The sequence below is a fragment of the Silene latifolia genome, chromosome 1, assembly GCF_048544455.1.
Source record: "Silene latifolia isolate original U9 population chromosome 1, ASM4854445v1, whole genome shotgun sequence".
NCBI classification, from domain to species: Eukaryota; Viridiplantae; Streptophyta; class Magnoliopsida; order Caryophyllales; family Caryophyllaceae; genus Silene; species Silene latifolia.
The window spans coordinates 189,920,618-189,927,311 of record NC_133526.1 but is presented as its reverse complement, the minus strand read 5'-3'; positions in this window follow the sequence as shown (position 1 = coordinate 189,927,311).

The window sequence follows — 6,694 nt, the reverse complement described above, 5'->3', positions numbered from 1 at the left end:
CGACAGAGCACCTAGTCCTACGAAAAGTCTTCCTAAATACTAAAGATATATATCAGGCAAAACTAGCTCTTACATTAGAAAGCTCATACCCAATTGATTCAATTATTGGACAAGGCATTTACAGGCCACAAACACTACAAGGGTACATAATTCCAACATCTTTGAATCTCACCCATCCAAATATGTTCCACGCATAAAGCATAATCATACTCGTCGTAAGTTTTATCCTGCATGTTCAAGGTAAAAACCCAAACTCACTCATCTGAATGTATCATATGCAATTCGTGAATGATCAATATGCTGTTCCTGAACATGATACGTGATAATGTGCATTCTTTTCCTTCCTACTTATCTGTAAATTCACATGCCTACTGAAAAATTGTTTCCGCTCAATATATACATTTATCAATTTTCTATAATATGCATAAATAAATGTTCAGGATTGAGGGTCACTCCCTTAACCTGTATAGCACTCAATTATGCCTGAATGTAGTTGGTTACCAACACCAAAACGACAAAATCAAAGCCCTCCCGTCAGGCCCAGGATAATAAGCCCTCCAGACAGGCAAAAATCCTTTCAAAGTACAAAAAATCTGAGCTCATTACTTATACGGGGATGAAGCTGAAAGATCCTGACAACTCGTACAAAGCCCTCCAGATTGGCATAATCAAATCCCTCTAGTCAGGCTAAGGATAATAAGTCCTCCAGCCAGGCAAAAATCCTTTTGAAAGTACAAAAAATCTAAGCTTAGTACTTATACGGGGACGAAGGTGAAAGATCCTGACAACTCGTACAAAGTCCTACAGACAGGCATAATCAAAGCCCTCCAGTCAGGCCGAGGATCATAAGCCCGACCGTACATGAGATTTCTTTTTTCTCATAAAGGACAACAACCTTCGTCATCTCAGGAGAATTATACAATATTACCTTGATATTATCCAGCCTTGCTGGAGGAAAGTCTACCATTCCGTCTGCATCAATCTCTTCAAAGCTTGGATACAACTTCTGCCTAAACTCAAATCGACTTTAGGATTCTAGGTATTCACTTTGCTTAACAAGCTGTCTACCAAGAATGTCATATGAAATGTATGGTTGACATTATAAAGTATCAAGTAGATACAAAGATTAATTGTGGAAAACCAACTATAACGAGTGCTCTAGAACTAATTCCTTCACTAAAATCAACGCCCTGAAAAGTTGTAGCACCTTTTGTCTTCATCAGCACAGAGGCACCTTACATAACATATTGCTCAAAGCTTGTCTTATACTCGTCATCATGTCCCGAAGGAGAAAACCTCGTCTCAACTTCTTCGTCAGGCTTCTAAAGTCGGGGTATATATCATTAAGCTATATCTTTCCTGACTTGACAAAAGCTTCAGGAGTAATTTCAACACACTTACAACAAGCAATATATCACCGATTGATTGATTATTGCAACCGGGTTTACTCTTTCATATACTTAATTTCACTCTCTTATTTGTTTTCTTTTATAATCTTCACCTATCAAGAGTCGCCATTCACGTACAAGTAGAGCGCATGACTAATCTAAATTTTGTTTACGACTATCTGAATGTTAGTACAAAAAGTGTTGCAATGATATTGATTCATATAGACTTGGTGAACACACTTGATAAACATACAAACATTGTCAATCTACACTTTACTTCAATTTTTTCTATCATATAGTGGGGCAAAAACAAGCTCTACCAATTGTATGCAGGTTATAAATAATCCTTAGATGCGCAAGAAAGCTGTTATTTTTTTACATATCTGGCCTAACCCAGGGCAGTGAAGAAATAATAAGCCAGGAATATGTACAACTGCATGATCGATCTTTGTCTATGATTGGAATAAGTTATCTCCTCATTATTGGCTTGAATCACAAATAATAAGGAGATAAGGGGCAATTGTTGAGCCTGATATTTTACACTACCGTCAGGCTAAAACTTAGCCTCAGCAGTACCGTTCAGGCTAGTTCAACGTAACAGTCCAGGCAAGGAGACATGCTAGATGATAGGCTTATCGCGTACCTATGGAAAAACAATATTTATACCCTAGACACACATTAATGTAGTAATAGGGGTCGAACACAAGGAAACGGGAATCACGTCGTGAATTGCTATGGGTAGACTTTTATCTAGGTCGATTACGATTTGGATTTGGTTTGTTTGTTTGATGATTAATAAAAATTATGATATAAAAATAAAAGGGAGTCTAAGGGGTTCGGGTCACACATGCAAAGGTAAACATATGATTATGATAAATTCGGTACAAATAACATTGTCAATTGCTTAGGCTTAAAGATACCCACCTTGCGGCATTAGCATCAACCATAGACCGGGTCCTAGAGAAACTCTCGTCCGTGACTAGGTCGTCCTACTACACATGCTTTGTCTAATTCGGTTCCATGCCTCTCGACTTTTAGAACGAATGTACACACTTAATCTATGAAGAAGGCCTTAAACAAGGATTAAACATTATGGTGCAAACATGTGATAGAAACAATATGAACAATATTATTATTAACCTATTTTATCATGTTACATATTTGATTTATGCATGGCTCCCCTAGCCCTTAGACTAAGAGATTTAGCTACTCATATTAAGATGTAAATTGTAAACTATATTGTAAGAAATTCTAAACATAATTGTATGATTTATATAAACTAGGTGATATAACATGTAAAGGAAATTATGCTAATGAAATATGAATAAAGTATCTAATTATAAACTATGTGTAAACTAAAATAGAAATGTAAAATTGCAAACTAGAATTAGAAATACCTTAATAGAAGATAACTTGTATGGAAAAGACAAATAAAACCAAATGCTTGAATTGTATTAAGAACAAAATGTTTAAGAACCAAATGCTTAACAATATTGAAAACTAATGAGAGAAATATAATGCTTAAGGCTTATTGTAAAGTAAAATGAGACGTAAAAATTGGATGCCTAAAGCGTTGGAATACCTCTCCTATTTATAGGAGAGTAAGAAGAAACATAAAAATCCAAATAGCATGCAACCCCGATCGGGGTCGTAGTCCTCCGGGTAATTTCTCTTAATTCCTCACTTAATTGCTTGAGGAATCCAAAGTATATGCTTTAATGCTCCTTAATCACCCGGGTAAATGCTTCATCTATCATCTTTAGAGCCTCCAAAAAGTATCCCATGCATGTTGGAATCCTATGCTTTCCACCTTGACTTGGACTTGATCATTGGGCTTGACTTTGATTGTCGGCATCATTTGCATTACACATATTGATCCATCAATTTCTCCATGCAAAACCCATTCCATTACTCCATGCTTAGTCCAATACTTGGTTTTATTTTAGCTTAGTGAACTTGGTGTATAAAATGATAGAAAAAAGCCTCTAAATGCTTAGATTCCTTCAAAAACATATCAAACACAACAATACACCTAGAACACAAGATTACCTCAAAAATATACTATTTAAAGTATGATGAACAATAGAAACCGAGCTAAAATGAGGGGTAAAAGTATATATAAAATGAACATATCAAACTCCCTCAAGCTAAACCCTTGCTTGTCCTCAAGCAAGAAACCATATCCCAACAATTGCAATATTCAAACAAGCTATGCAAAATGATTTAAAAACCCGAATCAACATGGGCAAGGAATAAAGCAAACATGGATGAGATTTACACGACGGCGTAGCATAGAAAACTTTGAATGAACCTCTAAGCTCTTGCATGATCTTTTGACTTATGGACTCTCACGGGGCACTCAAACTCTTTTATATGTGAAAGGACAATTTTGTGAATGAACACTCGACTATCCTCAACTTATAACAATGTGCCCGCAATCTAATATGGTAAACATGTCAAAACTAGCAAGCAAAGACAATCAAATGTAAGCATGATAAAGAAGCCAAATGAGTAGGAAAAAGGCAAATAAACATGGGTAAGAAAGGGGAACAAAAGAGTTATGGTAATGTGGAGCTAAGTTAAGCTAGCAACTACCAAAATGCAAGGATGCTCAATCCCAATTCTAACCAAATTTTGCAATTCAAACCATAAGAAAATTCTCCAAAATAATATGAATAATGCTTGAGAATTTCTCGTATCCTTTTCTTCTTCTTTTTTTCTTTCTTTGCATACTTTTTTTTTTTCATTTTCATGCTTTTTTTCTTTTCTTTTTCTTCATTTTTTTTCATCTTTTCATTCTCATGTTTTTCAACTTTTTCATTTTTGCTTCTTTTTCTCTTTTTTTTTTTGAGCATTAAGACCAAGCTCACATGACTTCAAACAATAAACCATATCCTAATGAGCACCCAAACACTATCCAACTAAGCTACTAGCTCAACAAGGGTAGGCAATTTCAATGATGTAGTTAGTGATGAATTTTGTGAAAGGGTCAAAAAAGGCTAAAATATCATGTGAATGGCTCCAAAATGCTACAACAAATGAATGCATGCTTACCGAGAGATGACATGAAGACCATACTTGTGCGTTTTGATGTAACACACATTATAAGGAGACATCTACACTCACCTAAGTGAGACCAAATAAAGATGAAATGGCCTTAAAGGAGGTTCTACCTTACCAATTTTGTAGCTTGCCAAAAGTCAAGATCAAGCCTATTCGGTTCATTCTTCATCTCCCACCTACTATGTCAAGACATCCTCATGTAGCTAATATCCCATCATGAAAGAATAAATCATTAGAAACAAGCCATTATTAGGATAAACAAAGAGGAAAGTAGGCTACAAGCAAGCACAAAGCAAAAATTTCTCTAAAAAATTTTCAAATTTTCTACACTACATGCAAACTACACTATATGCAAATGCAATCTCTCCCCAAGCTAAACATAACATTGTCCTGAATGTGCTACAATTAAACTACCCAACGAAACCATAAAAATGACTCAAAGCACAAATCAAGAAAGACCAGAGGTCATGTCTAATGGGTTGCGAGAAATTAAACTAAAATGCAAAGCAATTAAAACTTACTCGACTTGCTAACCTCCCCCCAAGCTAGCATGAATTCGGGGGACTCTTCCTTGCATCAAAAATTCAATAAAAGGGCGAAAAACTGAAAATCTGAAGAAGGAATAATGTTTGCAAGTGATAAGGTAATTTTTAAAAAAAATTATTTTTTTTTTCTGAAAAAAGCTGCGTCCCCGATCGGGGCCACCAACCCCGATCGGGGTTGACTACATTTTACCAGATTTGACCTTTTCCGCATTTCTTTTGGCTTCCCCGTTTGTTGAAAGTTACGACCCCGATCGGGGTCTCATGCTTGGGGAAGTGTACAATCACTTTTTCTTCATTGTTTACTTATAAATCACAAAGCAAACATCGTCAAGTCTATTATTTTATTACTAATCTACGAAAAACTGTAAATTGCGGAAAATTAAAAACAAGAAAATAAATAAAAATAATTAAAAAGCTTGGGTTGCCTCCAAAGAAGCGCTGGTTTAACGTCCCGCACGACGTAAGAAGCTATTTGATCAAATTTCGTCCTTGAGCTTGCCACCAACCAAGCTCCATTTCATAGGTCCTTTTGTATTCCGCAACCATTTGAAATTTTTCAAATAAAATTTCCCTTTCTTCTTGGCACTCTTAGCCATAGTGCCCTTAGCATCATCACCTACAAAGCAAACAACACCCATATCGTCCTCCAACGGATCCATTAGTAAGGAGCCAAGTGTAGCAGAGGCATGAGAAGAGTCCACGGTGCTAAATAAATAACAAGACTCTTGTAACATTGGGCTTCTAATGGTGTTGTTTTTGCTAAAGGAAACCCGGTCATCACCCACTTCCAATGTCAACCTCCCATTTTTAATATCAATTAGCGCACCCGCGGTGCGTAAAAATGGCCTACCCAATATAATTGGGGTTTCTGAGTCCTCGGCCATATCAAGTATGAGGAAGTCAACGCGTATGAAAAACTTGCCAACTTTGACGGGTACATCTTCTAAGACACCTAAGGGTCGCTTAAAAGAACGGTCCACCATTTGCAATGTTGTACTTGTGCATTTTAGAGCACCCATGTTAAGCTTCTCACAAAGGGAATAGGGCATGACACTCACACTAGCACCTAGGTCGCAAAGGGCCTTATAAATGGTATATGTGCCTATAGTGCAAGGAATAGAATAGCTACCGGGGTCTTTAAGTTTCGAGGGACACTTATTTTGTAAGAATGCACTACACTCTTCGGTGAAAGCAATAGTCTCAATCTCATTGAAGGATCGCTTCGTTGAGAGGATTTCCTTCATAAACTTTGCGTAAGAGGGGACTTGGGTAAGCAATTCTAAAAATGGGACGGTGACTTGCAAATTCTTACAAACTTCCAAAAATTTAGCAAACTTACCTTCCTCCTTGTGCTTTGCTAGATGACGGGGAAATGGTACTTGAACAACTTCCTTTGGAGGAGCATCCTCCACATCTCTCTCATTCTCATTGGGAATACTCACCGTCTTTGAAGCGGCATCACTCTCTTTAGCATTAGGAGAGACTTCTTCAACAATCATCTTGTCATTATCTTCGGGCAATGGGGGGCTCAACATTCTTGGCATCAAGCTTGTTCTTCCTCTTTAGCATCAACAATCGATGAGGAAATGGCACACGATCCTTAATAAGAGGCTCTTCACTAGCCTTATTTTCGTCATTTCCCCCAAGCTTGGCCTTTTAAAAATCACCTCATCATCCAAAGTCATGGATGGCCCATCA